At 45.1% G+C, this 17,080-nt stretch overlaps 1 protein-coding gene across 11 annotated transcripts in view; it reads left to right on the forward strand.

Moving 5' to 3' along the window:
- SIPA1L2 (signal induced proliferation associated 1 like 2) overlaps window positions 1–17,080 on the forward strand; it is a 235,602-nt gene that overhangs the window by 53,839 nt on the left and 164,683 nt on the right. For all 11 annotated transcript variants that reach the window (XM_021073824.1, XM_021073823.1, XM_021073825.1 and 8 more), the window contains one exon: window positions 2,032–2,074. The gene's annotated coding sequence lies outside the window, so the exon portion shown is untranslated. The remainder of the gene's footprint in view (window positions 1–2,031; window positions 2,075–17,080) is intronic.

The raw sequence follows: 17,080 nt of genomic DNA on the forward strand, positions 1-17,080 counted from the left end.
CAGAAGTGGAATTGCTGTCACATGGTAATTCTGTTTTTTTGTTTGTTTTTGTTTGAGGAACTCACCATACCATGCTTTAATTTTTTTTTTTTTTTTGGTCCTTTTGTCTTTTCCAGGGCTGCATCTGAGGCATATGGAGGTGCCCAGGCTAGGGGTCTGATCGGAGCTGTCGCCACCGGCCTACACTACAGCCACAGCAATGCCGGATCCTTTTCCCACTGAATGAGGCCAGGGATCGAACCCGAAACCTCATGGCTCCTAATCGGATTCCTTAACCACTGAGCCACGATGGGAACTCCTGGTGCTTTAAGTTAAAAAAAAAATTTTTTTTTAATTTTATGGCTGCACCTGCAGCATATGAAAGTTCCCAGGTCAGGGATTGAATCAGAGCCATAGCTGTGACATATGTTAAAGCTACATCAATGCCAGATTCTTTAACCCACTGCGCCAGGTTGACAATGAAACCTGAATCTCCACAGCCACCTGAGCTGCTGCAGTTAGATCCTTAACCCACTGCACCACAGCAGGAACTGCACCATGCTCTAGATTTTTGAGCCTAGAATTGGCTGCGTTGGCTGCACAATTGATGTCAGTGAGAACGTCTTTCCCCTCCTTTCTCCCAATACATAGTCTTTTTTTTTTTTTTTTTTTTAAGGGCTGCACCCTCGGCAGGCACATGGGAGTTCCCAGGCTAGGGGCTAGAATTGAGCTGCAGCTGCTGGCCTACACTGTAGCCACAGCAACACTAGATCCGAGCCTCATATGTGACTTACACCATAGTTCATGGCAAGGCCGGATCCTTAACTCACTGAGCGAGACCAGGAATCGAACCCACATCCTCATGGATGCGAGTCAGGCGTGTTACTGTTGAGCCATAATGGGAACTCCCCCCTGCATATAATCTTAAATTCAGCTACAATTGAAGGACTAATAAGAGTCCCTCTTCACCTGCTGTTTCAGTGCTTCATAAAAATTGAGACATTGGCAGAGAAGCTGGGTTTCTGACGCCAAGGCCAGTTATAGCTTTCTTGGAAGGGGACCCTATCATTTATCAGGGACACTGTTAGGACTGTGCAGAGACAAGAGGTGTAACTGGGTGGGGAAGGCTTTGTGTCTTTGTGTCAGTGGCATTTCATCCAGGCTCTGCACTCACATCGTTACATCTTGAGTCCATGCAATGTCATGGAAGAGAGGGGTCCCGGCTACTTCGCCCTGGTTGAGTTTGCAGAAATTCTCATGAGTCCTGTTTCCAAAAATGATGGAGTAAAAGGCCATGTTCTTAGGACCCAGGCTCCCTTGAGTTCACACCCTGCTCTTTGTAATTTGCTAATTCACTTTGGGCAAGTAACCAATCCTTTGACCCCTGGTCTCCACATCCAGGTGTGTGTGTGGGGGGCAGAAAGCCTAGATTTTTCTTTTTTTGAAGATGATACAACTTTGGAAATGATGTATTCAGTAGGGCGCATGGTACATAGTGCTGAGTACATCATACTGGCCATCACTGTTCAAAGCAGATGCAGGGTAGAAGAAGTTAGGCCCAAAAGAGACGTCTGGAGCAGCAGAGCTCAAAATTTTGGTCTTAGACCTCCTTCACCCTTAAAAATTTCTGAGGATCTCAAGGAGCTGTTGCCTCATTAGTTTCTCTCTGCTGATGCTTATAATATTAGAACTCAAATTGAGAAGTTTTAAAATACTGATTACTTCATTTGAAATGGCAATAAGCCCTGTGCGTTTTATCATAAAACCATGTATTATGAAAATCATCCTCTTCCAAAACAAAAGAAATTAGTGAGCAGGATGGCCGTGTTTTATTTTACGTTTTTGCCAATCTCTAGTATAAGAGGATCAGCTAGAACCCCTTCTTTGTAGTGTGATGTGTTACTGATGCTTGGTATCCTGGTGAAGATGGCTGTGACCCGGGCCCCCTGAGAGAGTCATGGGAAGCCCTGGGGAGTCCTTGGACCAAGCTCTGTAAACTGCTGAGCAGGAGTTTTCTTGGAGCCTGAACTGGGTCTCTTTCTTCTCTTGCAGGGTTTTGCTGTGGCTGTGCCAGCGGGAGCCTGCAGCCCCCCAGGTAAGCCTGCCAGGGAGGCTGGACCTGCAAAGCCCCCTCACCCCCGCCACTGCCTTGATTGGGCTTGTGTTTCCCGTGAGTGGGTTTGTAAAAGGATTGTATCCATTCCGCTTGGCTTATGGGTGTGTGACTCAGAGCGGACAATGGTGAGCATGGCTTTAAGAAGCCCGTTTGGACTTGGAGTTGCCAAGTTGGGGGCTTCGGGAGGAGTCACTGGCAAGTGCCTGAGGGCACCCCTTAGTGTGTTTAAGAGGGTATGGTTTTACAGATTGGGTTGTATCTCTGTACCTGAGTGTCCCTTAGGCAAAAGGGACAGTGTGAGTTTAATGGTGGGTAAAGGGCTGCTGTCCTGGTGGAGGCCTGTGACCTGGCGTGTACAGAGGCTGGGGAGAGGGTGGGAGGTGATGGGGGTGGGTCAAGGAGGACCAGGGCTTTCCACAGCAGGCCCAGCTGACTCTGCCTGGGCCAGAGGGTCCCCTAGATGCTGCCCTCAGACGTTGTGTAAAGACAGAGCCCCACCTCTCCTTCCTCATGTGTGCCCACCGATGTGACATGGTGTTCTCTGGGGGGTTTGTGAAGGAGCCATGAGAAGCAACTGCCCCCGGCATGTTTGGTCCCTGGCCCTGGATTATCATAAGTGGATTACCATCCTCCTCTCTCAGTCTGTTTGTACACAGACACAGTCACACACACACACACACACACACACACACACACACACACACACACACACAGAGTTTTCGTCTATACTCTTTAAGGATGAGTAACGTTATCACAGCCCTTTACCCTCCAAGTACTTCTATTTCCGAAAAATAGAGATATTCACTTAGTTTAAAATAAGTTAAAAATAAGTGCAGTGGTCAACTTCAGATAAATTCGTACTGATTCGTTACTTTTACCTAATCTGTTCTTTGTATGTCAGTGTTGTCATCTGATGCAAAGTGTCCCCCTCACACAGGTCCAGTTTAGGGTCAGGTTCTGCATTTAGTTGTCATGCCTCGTGATCACCTGTATTTCTATAAGCCTTTGCCGTTTCTGCATGCTCGTGCATTTTGAAGTCTGTGGTCTGAGAGCCTGCATTCAAAACTGTTTTTAGGTGTACAGGCATTTAAGTGGTGGCAAAGTATTACTGGAGGAGGGGAGCTATCCATCACATGTGTTCTTATCACAAATGATTAAAATATTTATCATTCCATGAGTCTATCCGTCTGTCTGTCTATCTACACGTTGAATGGGGAGATTGTGAAACCTTTTGCAGGAAAGGGAGGAGTGAGTATCAAAAAAACCATAGTAGAGATTCTCCACCTGAAAAGACTGTTCCCTCTTATAAGTGGCTCAGAAGACTTGGCTAAGGTGCTGATGAAAGCACAGGAGCCCAGTGAATCCTGATGGGGGAGTGAGAATAGAGGGAGATACAAAAACAAGCAAACAAATAAACCAAACCAAAACAAAACAAAACAAAACAGAAGTTCCCCAGTGGTGCAGTGGGCTAAGGATCTGGCATTGTCACTACCGTGGCTGGGGCCACTGCTGTGGTGCTGGTTTGATCCCTGGCCTGGGAACTTTTGCATGCCATAGGCATGGCTGAAAAAAAAACCAAAACAACCAAAAGAATAGAGGGAAATAATTTACATTTATGCACAGGAAACAGAAGGTATTACCTAGGTTGGTTTTTGTTTTTAATTTAATCTTATTGCAGTATAGTTGATTTACAATGTGGTATTAGTGTTAGGTGTACAGCAAAGTGCATCTTGGTTGGTTTTAAGGAAAGGCCCTTGCTTTGTACAGTTGGCCTTGTCCCTACTGGTTCCCTGCAGAAGCCAGTGATGAGTTCATTCTGACACTAGCCTCCAGCCCACAGAGGGGGGGTACCCCTCGCTGCCTGACCACAGCTCTGAGCATCCTGCATCCCTTTTCTGTGCTCTTCCTACCTGGGGGTAGTGGCTGCTGCCTGGAATGAACACTTGCTAGGTTTTCTCTAGTGTGTACAGCAACCAACCTAGAGCGTATGGTCTCCAGGTTGATTTCTTTATGATTAATTTTGATGGGTGATGATATGGGTTTACTATAGAATATACGACCACGTAACCATTTGTGATGTGTGCCCATGATGTAATTTTAAGCATTTGGTCAAAAATTACATGCTTTAAGAGTTCCCATTGTGGCTCAGTGGTAATGAATCTGACTAGTATCCTTGAGGATGAGGGTTTGATCCCTGGCCTCACTCAGTGGGTTAAGGATCTGGTGTTGCAGTGAACTGTGGTGTAGGTTACAGACTCAGCTCAGAACTTGCGTTACTGTGGCTATGGTGTAGGCTGGCAGCTGCAGCTATAATTGGACCCTTGGCCTGGGAACTTCCATATGCTACAGGTGCAACCCTAAGAAGCAAAAACAAACCAAAACTTTAGTTTTAAGATTTATAGATGTATTCAGTTCAGACAATACAGAAATATATAAGGTAGAGCATTAATCTGCCCTAAAATCTCACCTGCCAAAGGCAATCACTATTTTTGGCCACACCCATGGCATGTGGAAGTTCCCAGGCCAGGGATCGAACCCATGCCACAGCAGTGACCCGAGCCACTACAGTGACAACACTGGAGCCTTATCCTGCTGAGCCACCAGGGAACTCTGTGCTTATTCCGTTTAATGATGAATTGTTTTCATTGTTTAGATAGACGATAATTTATTTTACTAATCCCTGTTGAAGGACATCGAGGTGCTTGTAGTATTTGGCTGTCCTTAACAAAATGTTTATATATAGGCTCGTACAACTCTTTCTTTAGGGTAAATTCCTGGACGAAAGCGAACACACTTAAAATTTCTGTGGCGTTGCCAGTTTGCCCTCCAGATAGTTTGTGCTCATGTATGATTCCGCCAGTGATCCATGAGTGAGTCTTCGGCCTCCACCCACAGTGTGCATCTCCACATTTTATTTGTTTCTGATTTTAATGGAAAAACGACAACCTTGCTTTAATATTTATGTTCTTTTTTTAAATGAATGCTGAAGGTAAACACCTTTACATATTTATTGGCTGCTTGTATTTCATTGGCCCACTTATCTTTTGAATTAGTACATGTACTGATTTTGTAAAAAATGTCTTTATTCTGGATATTAGTTCTTTGTCACATGAATCAAATAGTGTGGGTTTTTTTTTTTTTTTTTTTTTTTGCCAATTCTTAGTTTTCTTCTCTTCCTTCCCTCCCTCCCTTCCTTCCTTCCATTAATGATGTGGACCCAGTTAAAAAATCCTCAATTGAAAACCCTCTTAGGTTCTCTTTTTTTTTTTTTTTTTTTTTTTTTTGGTCTTTTTTTGCTATTTCTTTGGGCCGCTCCCGCGGCATATGGAGGTTCCCAGGCTAGGGGTCCAATCGGAGCTGTAGCTGCCAGCCTACACCAGAGCCACAGCAACGCGGGATCCGAGCCGCGTCTGCAACCTACACCACAGCTCACGGCAACGCCGGATCGTTAACCCACTGAGCAAGGGCAGGGACCGAACCCGCAACCTCATGGTTTCTAGTCGGATTCGTTAACCACTGCGCCATGACGGGAACTCCCAGGGTTCTCTTAACATGGGTTATAGTTATACCCCAATTCAAGGCAACCTCACAAATCTGCACAACAATCTGTTGCTTAAAAAAATATGAATAGAGTTCATTTGCTTTGGTTCTTTTATTTTCTCTTTCGAAAGGCCCTTTATTCTCATAGACATTGATATGTAATGAGAACATCATCATTTATCAGTTCTGTCACAGCATCAGAACTGAGGAGATGCTGTTACTGGCTTGATTCTGACTTGTTGCATGACCCGGTAGAGATGGAGTTGATCATTTCATGTCCTCGTTTTCCCACTGATGTCATTAGGAGTTATTTCATGAACCTTCATCCAGGCTTAGAAGCTTATTCATCAGTGGATTAGAAGATCGTTCTGTGGGATAAGGCAATTATTATCATTAGGGGATTACTAAGGAAAATTTGGGCTGAGCCCTAAGTTCTTAGTCTTCTGAAGATGAATACAATTTTCCAAGACAGCTGGTACCATAGCATCGTAGTGGGGTACGTTTCCGCCTTCAGATTTCTGGTAAGGATTTTTAACTCCTTAGTCGTCTTCTTAACCCAAAGCTGCTGTTTCGGTGCCTTGGGGACCTTGTTCCTCCTCTCTCTGCCCTCAGTTTCCCCTTCAAGCTTCTTCTTTTCTGGAATGAAAATAAGTATTGTTGGGGTGGTGCTGGGTGGGCTTCCTTGTGATCCTGTCCTTTTTCCTTTTTGGCCTATTTTGTTAAGGCCAGTAGAGTTCTTAGGACTCTCATGGACCTCTGGCGGGGCCATTCTTTATCTTCGTTTACTTAAAATGTTCTCAGCCTGATAAGTTTCTCATGGTCCTGCCAAGTTTCTGAAGAAACGTCATTGTTTATAAATGAGATCTCTCTCCTAGGGGAACCATTGCTTGCTTACAACAGCCTGGTGCCCTGTGCCATCAGGATCCGGATGTCAGGCATGTGTTCCAACTGTGAAGGGGCCTGGGTGTTGGGAAATGCATCAGCCTGTATGTAAAACATTGAAGGGATCTCGCATCTCCTCCCTAAGTTTTTTTTTTTTTTTTTTTTTAATAGCCACCCCAAGGCCTGTGGAGCTCCTTGGCTTGGGATCGGTTCCGAGCCACAGTTGTGACTTATGCCGAAGCTGCAATAATGCTGGATCCTTAACCCACTGTGCTGGGCAGGGGATCAAACCTGCGTCCCAGTGTTGCAGAGACTCAGCCAATCCTGTTGTGCCACAGCAGGAACTCCCTTTTTCTTCTTCTTCTTCTTTTTTTTTTTTTTTTTTTTTTTGTCTTTTTGCTGTTTCTTGGGCCGCTCCCGCGGCATATGGAGGTTCCCAGGCTAGGGGTCTAATCGGAGCTGTAGCCACCGGCCCACGCCAGAGCCACAGCAACGTGGGATCCGAGCCACGTCTGCAACCCACACCACAGCTCACGGCAACGCCGGATCGTTAACCCACTGAGCAAGGGCAGGGACCGAACCCCCAACCTCATGGTTCTTGGTCGGATTCGTTAACCACCGCGCCACGACGGGAACTCCTTTTTTTTTTTTCTGCTTGTATTCATGGAAGTTAAAACTGGGTTAACGTTTTTCAGATTATGTTTAAAAACATTTCATGGCATATCACACTATGAGCCAGATTTAGAAAGGTTTAGCCACCTCAGGCCGACAGTCTTAAGATTGGAAGACCTCAAGGGAAGGAGACAGGGGCTCTCCTGTTCTCTGTGTCCTGGTGGTGATCTGGCTTCAGTAAATGTTTTTTCAGGTAATTTCTGTAAGTGGAGTGCTCTGTTAGGCGCCAAGGGAAACACGATGATTAAAATGCAGCCCTTTCCCTTCGAGGGTTTATAATCTAGCGGGGAAGAGAAAAAGTCCATGCAAGTAGCCCTAATAGAAGGTTCAAGTGCTGTAATGATCAAATCCTAGTAAGCCTAGGCTGAGATGACCCTGAATCTCCATGCCCTCCAGGATGCCATAGGCACTTCATATACCCATTTCACTGGGTAAATGAATGCATTTGAACATGTGCATTTTGGTGTACTTTATTCATAGCAAAAAAAAGATGTGTAGAAAGAGGTGATTTCTGGGATTTCTTATGGCCCCAGAGGTCTGAGAATCTGGTGAGGTCACCAAGGGTTTAGGGCAAGCTGGGCAGATTCCATCACATAAAGACACCCTTTCTGCTTGTGTGTTGGGGGCAGTCCTGCTGGTTCCTCCCCACAAGCCTGGGCGAAGTCTATTTTCTGCTTCCCCTGAAGCCATCACTTGAACAAAGTAGGATTTGGCCCTAAATTCAATAGGACTAGCACCCTGGTTTCTCGTGGATTGATTCATGCTGTCAGATTTAAAAAACAAAACCCGACCTGCTTTGCACTTGGAATTGTTTTTCCTTTTTTTTTTTTTTTTTTTTTGGTCGCCCCACAGCATATGGAGTTCTGGAGTTAGGGGTCAGATCTGGCCTGCAGTGGCAACCTATGCACCAGGTGCAGCAACGCTGGATCCTTTAACCCATTGTGTGGGGCTGGGGATCGAACCTGCATTCTGGCTCTGAAGAGACGCCACTGCTGATCTCATTGCATCACAGCAGCAACTCTGGCGTTGTTTCTCTTAATGGGCAAAGTGAAATACATGTGTCTTGATAACTAGGAGTTTCTTTCTTTTAATTCTCTTTTTCCAATTTCTGTGCTTACCATAAGGTTCAAGCTGGTTAAATACCTGACGGTGTGCGCTCTGCTGACTGTAAAGCAAAGGATTTTCCCCCCAAATGTAATCCTGATCAGTCACAATCTGAGTGGATGTGGCAGACACTTAGTCTCCTTTGTGATATATTTTCAGGCCCTCTCCTATGCTCCTAATAATTTTGACCGTACGTTACTGTAGCTTTATTTGCTTACTATTTACAAGGTGGTAGGTGGTATTTAGTGCCTCACCCATCTCTGTTAATCTCCCAACAGTGGTTTAAAGTAGGTATTATCATTCCCCTCATAGAAATAAGGGAACTGAGACCAAGGGAGCTTGAAAGGTTTGCTCAAGGTCACAGAAATGGTCTGTCTGGACTCCAGTGGCCGGGCCCCTGGGGCAGGGGTTTCAGGAGCAGCTGAGTCCTCCCTTTAGTCGCATCTGACAGAGCTGTCCAGATGTGAACTTATTTTCTGTGGGCAGATGCAGGAAGAACAAAGAGTTGGTACAACTACATTGATAACACAGCTGTATGTTGATCACCCATAAAGATAAACACACTGATACTCTGTAAAACCAAACGGAGCCCTGGCGGCACTTTGAGGATGTGTGCTGCAATGAGAAGGTGTGTTCTGACACCCAAGTGAATGCTGAGTGGACCACCCATCTGTGGCCTGAGGTCCCGTGAAATTATCAAGCCGCTCAAGACATGCTTGTGCCTAAGGGTTATGGACGCTGGCCTTTGACAGCTTTGCTGACTCTTTAGTGGCGTCTTAGTTGCAATGATAATTCTGCATGATTTCTGAACAGTGAATGTGACCAATATGAAAGTCAGAGTATTAGGGATTATCGTTGTGAAATGTTTAAAATGCCCCGCCAGACACTGTGTAAGCCTTCTCCAGTGTTACTATTATTGTCTGGAAAACACTCACACTTCTATGCTATGAAGAGGCGATCCTGGGAGTTCCTGTTGCGGCTCAGTGGGTTAAGAACCCAACATAGTGTCTGTGAGGATGCAGGTTCCATCCCTGGACTTGCTCAGTGGATTAAGAACCCGGCATTGCCGTGAGCTGCGGTGTAGGTTGAAGACGCAGCTCAGATCCTGTGTTGCTGTGGCTGGCAGCTGCAGGTCTGATTCAGCCCCTAGCCTGGGAATCTCCATATGCCACAGGAGTGGTCTTAAAAAAAAAAAAAGGAAAAAAAAAACCCAAGTCCCCAAACATGATCCTGTGAATTCCTTTAATGACAAGCTGCTCACACCCGTCTTCGTTCAGGAACCTGAGAGCCAGCACGGCTTTCTCAGAGAACACACTGTAGTTTTGTGAGTTTTCTTTCCTGTGCTTGTTTTTAATCCAACACTTTTCTTCAGAGGAAATATCAGTGGGTGCTTTCAAAAAGGGAGCATTCAATGAGAAACAATGGATCGTGTTAACATTTTCATTCGGTTGTCGTTTTTTCCTTGATAAAAGCAACTTTCCTTGGTCATTAGCAGATGCCTGCTGGAAGCTGACAAATAATGGACCTGTTGCCCTTGGAGAGTCCCTTCTGCCTCTGTTTCTGTGACTGGGAAGGTTGTAGGCTTAAGGTCCTCTGGTCTGTTCCCTTCACAGCTGAGGCACCCGAGGAGTCCCAGCTGGCAGCCTTCCCTTCTAGGAGATGGTTTTCATAGAGAGGCATAGTCTACCTGTTTGGTGAAATGTGCCAGTTTTTTTCTACTCAATAACCTGCTAACAGATATGAACACATTTGTAAGATCAGAGTCTTCGATTCCCTCTTGCTCTCAGTGTAGTGATGTAGCAGCTGTAAGTCAGGGCACTTCCTGTTCCAAGCTGCTCTTCCCTTTGGCAGGAACAGCTCCTGGGCGGTCTCCCGCCCTGTGATGCTGCCACTCCCGAGGACGGAGGCGCCCCAGGGATTTGGGAAGTGGGTCCTGAGCTGCCCCGCCTGGCTTCCACATAGTCACAGAGAAAAACGTCCGGCAAATGGGTTTGGTGGAAACAGCATGATTCAGCAGCAGGAACAGGAAAGAACCTCTGCGTTAAAGTTGGACCATGACACAGTGTGCCATCCAGGTTGTCAGATTACTAACCTAATGCCACCTTGGGCGATTTACTTCATCTCTTATGTGTCACTCTTTGGCTAATGGCAAAATACAGGTGATAATCTCTCTGAAGATTTTCTTCTGAATTCAGGGAGGCAGTGCTTGTTACAACTGATTCTAGCTACTGAATTTGTTTCCTTTTGATTTTATCTGATAAGTCCACTGAAGTCTGGTTTTTTTGTTTGTTTGTTTTGTTGTTGTTTTTTTTGTCTTTTTTTTTTTTTTTTTTTTTTTTGCCTTGTCTAGGGTGGCTTCCTGCAGCATATGGAGGTTACCAGCCAGGGGTCTAATTGGAGCTGTAGCCGCTGGCCTATGCCAGAGCCACAGCAGCGCGGGGTCCGAGCTGCATCTGTGACCTACACCACAGCTCACGGCCATGCCGGCTCCTTAACCCACTGAGCAAGGCCAGGGATTGAACCCACAACCTCGTGGTTCCTAGTCGGATTCGTTAACCACTTTACCACGACGGGAACTCCACTGAAGTCTGTTTGTAAAGCACAGTTATTTATGTCGCCATCTCAGCTTTATCTCCCCATAATAAAAATCCATGGTAGAATCTCCCTTTCAATAAATATATTGAGAAAAAGAAGGAAAATGCAAATGCTAAATTAAAATTTGGGGATCAAGGCATATTAAAATTTAGGTTGTAGAGAGTTCCTGTTGTGGCTTAGTCAGTTAAGAACCTGACTAGTATCCATGAGGATGTGGGTTCGATTCCTGGCCTCGCTCACTGGGTTAAGGATTCAGTGTTGCCACAAGCTGTGGCGAAGGCACAGATGCAGCTCGGATCCAGTGTTGCTGTGGCTGTGGTGTAGGCTGGCAGCTATAGCTCTGATTTGACCCCTAGCCTGAGAACTTCCATATGCCACAGGTGTGGCCCTAAAGAGCAAAAAAAAAATAATAATAAAAATAAATTAAAAATTGGGGTTTTAGTTTTTCAGCTTCTTACAATCTTATCTTTTTTGGTAACTGCCTGTTGCAACTTGATTTGTATTCCATCCAGTGGTGGTTTCTAGAAGAGTAGCATCTATGGCCTCTTGGGGGCCCATCCTTTGCAGGCTTTGTCCCTGGTGCTTACCCCTGCATCCTCTTGCATGCTAGTTGGGTTCTTCATCTGCTTAGCCACACGGGAACTCCAAGATATTTAAAACTGATCCCAAAAAACTACGTTGGAAACTAAATTTCTGACACCTCAGTTTTCAAAACTTTCCCTAAGTAATTCTGCTACACCCTGAAGGCTGGGAACTGTTTGCGTGTCAGGCAGCTGTGAACCTAGCCTAGTCAACAATGACTATAATGTAATCATCACCTTTGTGTCTGTGTCAGTGGGACCTCAGGTCTCCTAAAGGTGGCAGTGAACCCTTGAGAAATGTGTGACTCAGCTGCCACCCCCCTTCCCCAACCTCCCATTAGGGCGGTTGGGTAAATTGGTTGGCTGTGTGTTCAGACAAGATGAAGAATCCAGGGGCTTCTGTACCGCCTGTGAATACATCTTGATGTTCTTTCCACTCCTTTGTTTATTCTTTGGAAGTTGAGTGTGTAGGAATGGTTCCTCAGTCTGATCTGCCTGCGGAAATGTGCTATTTTTAGGCAGGAACCCTCACAATAGGTTTATAAAAAGGCCATTGAACCTTTTGAGGCTGCTGGATTTTGTCTGACAGGGGCTGGGTTACAAGTAGGCTCTCCCACCTCCCAGTTCAGGCATGTAGGATTGGTTTGTTTCTTCTTTAGAAAGCATCTGAATAGTTTGGCAATACAGTGGTTTGGCAGTGTGACAGGTGAAGCCAGATGTCTGCATAGCGCCCCTCCGAAGTCCTAGCTCTCCAGACACCTACAGCTTCGCAGGTGTTGGGTTGGGTTGCTAATTTTTATTTCTTCTCCTTTTCCTTTAAAATGTGCTAAAATATGCGTAGTGAGTAGTGCTGGGGGTGGTGGGGAGTGAACACAAGAAGCATTTTCTTGTGCTTGAGTGTCTGCCCTCTGTCTAAAAAGATGCCTTTTCCTCCACGGAAGAGATCCCCGTGCTTGTTTCGCAAGTGAATCAACAGTGAAAGCCAGTCCTGCTGTTATTTTAATTCTTTTTTAAAATGGCAACCAGACTTTACTGGGTTCTAATCCGTCCTTAGAAATCTGCGTCCAATCATTAAGAGGCAGAAACATGAATTACTAGTTGTTGCAATGGAAAAAAAAAAATTGCTCATTGTAAAATAATGTGATGCTCTTAATGTGTCCACATAATAGATTGGATTTTTTTTTTTTATGGTTCTTTCCTTCAGTTACTGTATATCCCTCCATTAAAATGCTATAACAGGCTGTGGACTAGAGTTTCTACTAGATAGCTTTGACTTTTTAAAAAGATTTTATTGAAGTATAGTTGATTTACGACATTGTGTTAATTTCTGCTGTACAGCAAAGTGATTCAGTTATATATATACACATATCCCTTACCGTATAAGTTATCAGAGAATATTGGGTAGAGTTCTCTGTGCTATATGGCAGGTCCCTGTTGAGCATCCATTCTATATACCTCAGTGTGCACAGGCCAATCTCAAACCCCCAATCATCCCTCCCACCTACCCTTACCCTTTGGTAACCATAGGTTTATTTTCTAAGTCTATGAGTCGCTTCTGTTTTTGTAAATATGTTCAAATGAATATTGTTTTTTTTAAGATGCCACATATAAGTTCGATCATATGATGTTTGTCTTTCTGCCTTTACTGCACTTAGTACGATAATCTCAAGGTCCATCCATGTTGCTGCAAATGGCATTATTGCATTCTTTATGGCTGAGTAATATTCCATTGCATGTGTGGACCACATCTTCTTTGTTCGTTTGTCGGTGGACATTTAGGTTGTTTCCATACCTTGGAAGTGTCTCCTACACTGTTGATGGGGATGTAAATTGGTATACAACCACTTTGGAGAACACTATGGAGGTTCCTCAAAAACTGAAAATAAAACTACCATAGGAATCAGCAGTCCCACTCCTGTACATCTCTCTGAGGAAAACCATAATTCTATAAGAAACATGGGAATTCCCTTTGTGACTCAGCAGGTTGCAAACCCGACTAGTATCCTTGAGGATGTGGGTTCAATCCCTGGCCTAGCTCAGTGGATTGGAGATCCAACGTTGCCACGAGCTGTGATGTAGGCAGGCATCTCCCATTAGACCCCTAGCCCGGGAACATCCATGTGCCACAGGCGCCTCACTGAAAAGCAAAAAACAAGCAAACGGAGAAAAAGCAAACCATAAAAGATACATGCACCCCAGTGTTCATTGCAGCACTATTTAGATTAGCAGAGATAGCTTTGCCTTTTTAAAGTACATATCATTCCCAAGCTAATTTTCAGTCAGGCAATATGGTAGTGAAGATTCCCCTCCCCAGTGCTTGGTGAGAGGTAGATTCTAGGTTATCTGTGATGACATGCAGGATTAATAGGTATGCCATTCATTCCTTTCTGTTGCTGTTCCAAATGTGTGATTTTTCTTGGCGTTCAAACGGTGTCGATATATCAGGACAGGCCTAGCTTGTCTTGTTGAGGGGAACATTTTGGTCTTGCCAACTGCATTCAGACCGTTTCCCCCATTTCTTCTCAACGGGATTTCTCTAGGGTCTTAATCCCTCTGGACCTCCTCAGGGAGTCAGTTCTGATCCACACAATGAATTCCTGGTATTGCTGTGTTTATTCTGTGAGAGCCCCAGAAAGAGGCTGGAGCAGTGGGGACTTGACAGTGGCTGGCTTTCTGGCCCCGGAGGAGCTTAGTGGTTTCCAAACCTGCAAGTCCAGTCTCCTGAGGCCTTTGTCAAACTCTCCATTCCCAGGCCCACTTTTTAGGGCCACAGGTGTGCCTCTGGAGGTTCCCAGGCTAGGGATCCAACTGGAGCTACAGCTGCCGGCCACAGCCACAGCCACAGCAACGGCAGGTCCAAGCTGCATCTGTGACCTACACCACACTCACGGCAACACGGGATCCTTAAGCCACTGATTGAGGCCAGGGTTCTAACCCACATCTGCATGGATACTAGTCGGATTTGTTTCCACTGCACCACAATGGGAACTCCTTTTTTTTTTTTAAACCCTAATTACGTTTCTTGGCTGTCGGTATAGGACTGGCCAAGATATAATTCTGTCCTGAGCTAATGCTTTCGTGGGCCCTGAAAGTGCAGCAATTCTTTGTATGATAGAGATAACAGATGAGACAGGGATAAAAAGTCAAGAAATGAATCAGGGGGTACCAACAAGTGAACATTTATTTCCGGACTGATTTGCAGACATAGAGGTTTTACCCTCCCTGAATCACAAAACTTTTATGCCCTGATGGACAGATACAGTCATTTTATCTTTGAATCAAATTAGCCTTTGGTAGAAACATTGTCACTCTGACAAGAGAACAGTTTTTTGGTGTTTTTTTTTTTTTTTTTTTTTTTTTTTTTTGGGGCCATACCTCAGCATATGGAGGTTCCCAAGCTAAGGATTGAATTGGAGCTATAGCTGCCGGCCTACACCACAGCCACAGCAACACAGAATCTGAACTGTGTCTGCGATCCACACCACAACTCACAGCAACGCCAGATCCTTAACCCAGTGAGCGCGCCAGGGATCGAACCTGCATCTTCATGGATCCCAGTCGGGTTCATTAACCACTGAGCCACGAAGGGAGCTCCTAGAACAGTTTCTTGATTTAAAGTGATATATATGGATCTTTACTGATTAATCAAATGATATTTATATTCATCTCGAAAGGCTTCTTTGCTTTTATAGGGGTATCCTCATTATAAATATGCATGCTCCACCTATTTGGGTAGAAAGTAGGAAATAAAATCACCCAAGTGTCAAAACCAAAGATAGAAACTGGTAACATTTTCAGAGAATTTTCTTCATCTTTGCTTTCAAGGAATAGGGGTGTCCATGTGTGGTTGTATTCTATTGTTGTGAACATGCTGTTTGTAAATTTCAGTGTGTTTTTATTTGAGCATTCCACATGGCACAGCTCATTGTTTCATGGTCTTTATCAACAGTATTTTTTGCTAGGACATCTATCGTATTTATTTACAGAACCTGGCACTGTTGTCTCAAGGACACAGACCTGGGCAGAGAGGGGTTGTGCTTGTCAGCAGTGTGGTTCCCAGGCTCTATGGCTTTGGAGCTCAGACTACTGTCTCTGTGTTGTATCCAGCAGAGCTGACTGAGTTTATATTATGATTTGCATGTATCAAGACCCTCCCTTCTATATGAAGATGTGGAGGAAAATTTATGGAACAAGAGGCCGGTGCCCAGTGGTTGTGCTCTGCCTAGAGAAATCCTTTCCTTAGCTGTGCTGGTTTCCAGATTTCCAGAATCCTTTGGGCTGCAGGGTGGAAGCTGGCTCTGGCTCCCTGTGAGGCTTAGATGGCTGACATCTGGTGCTTGGGTGAATCCAGACACTCCCCCCACTGCATCCTGGTGATCACCCACCCACTGGTGGGACGAGAACTTTAAGAGTGTGGGGTGCACCTATCAAGGGAATTTATATATCATGGTAGCCTTGGGCTGGCTTTGGCAAATTTAGGTTTTTTTTTTTCTCTCCTGGCCACACCTGCGGTGTATGGAACTGTCCAGGCTAGGGATCGAATCCAAATGACCTAGGCTGCAGCTGCAGCATCGAAGGATCATTAAAACCCACTGTACTGAGCTGGAGATTGAATCAACACCTCCACAGTGACAAGCTGACTCCTCAACCCACTGCATCACAGCGAGAACTCCTGAAAATTCAGTTTTTGTTTTTGTTTTTTTTTTTAGGGGTGAACCCAAGGCATATTTATGTTCTCAGGCTAGGGGTTGAATCGGAGCTGCAGCTGAGGCTGCACCACAGCCACAGCAATGTGAGATCTGAGCCACATCTGTCACCTACACAACAACTCATGACAATGCTGGATCCTTAACCCACGGAGGGAGATCAGGGATCGAACCTGAGTCTTCATGGATACTAGTCGGGTTCATTACCACTGAGCCATGACAGGAACTCCTAAAAATTCAGTTTTGCAGCAATTAGCCTCAGCCCTGCCAAGGCAGTATTGCTTTAGTCTTGGTAAAGCCAAACTATTTCCATGATGATTCTACCCTGAGAGGTTAAGGTTTGTTGTACCTTAGGACAATGAATCTTGCTAAGGAAATTGTCTGTTTAGTGCAAACTGCTGTTGACCAAAAGAGAAGACCCTCAGTAAAATGTCATGTGCACTGTGTGGCGGTTTGAGGAGAATATGAGTGAATATGAAGGAGGCTTGTGTGGGTTATAGTCATTATTTGGCGTTCAGGTGGAGAAAAGAATTTTATTTTATTTTATTTTTATTTATTTATTTATTTTTGTCTTTTTGCCATTTCTTTGGCCGCACCCGAGGCATGTGGAGGTTCCCAGGCTAGGGGTTGAATCGGAGCTGTAGCCACCGGCCTACGCCAGAGCCACAGCAACGTGGGATCCGCGCGTGTCTGCAACCTACACTACAGCTCACAGCAATGCTGGATCTTTAACCGCTGAGCAAGGCTAGGGATCGAACCTAGCCTTGGGATGGTTCCTAGTCAGATTCGTTAACCACTGAGCCACGACGGGAACTCCGAGAAAAGAATTTTTTTTCAGCGTGCTGAGAGTGGATCCACCTCTTGGACCCATAATCGCATTCGCCAGGCTAAGTAATACCAAGGAT

Source organism: Sus scrofa, chromosome 14 (genome assembly GCF_000003025.6).
Source record: "Sus scrofa isolate TJ Tabasco breed Duroc chromosome 14, Sscrofa11.1, whole genome shotgun sequence".
Taxonomy (NCBI): Eukaryota; Metazoa; Chordata; class Mammalia; order Artiodactyla; family Suidae; genus Sus; species Sus scrofa.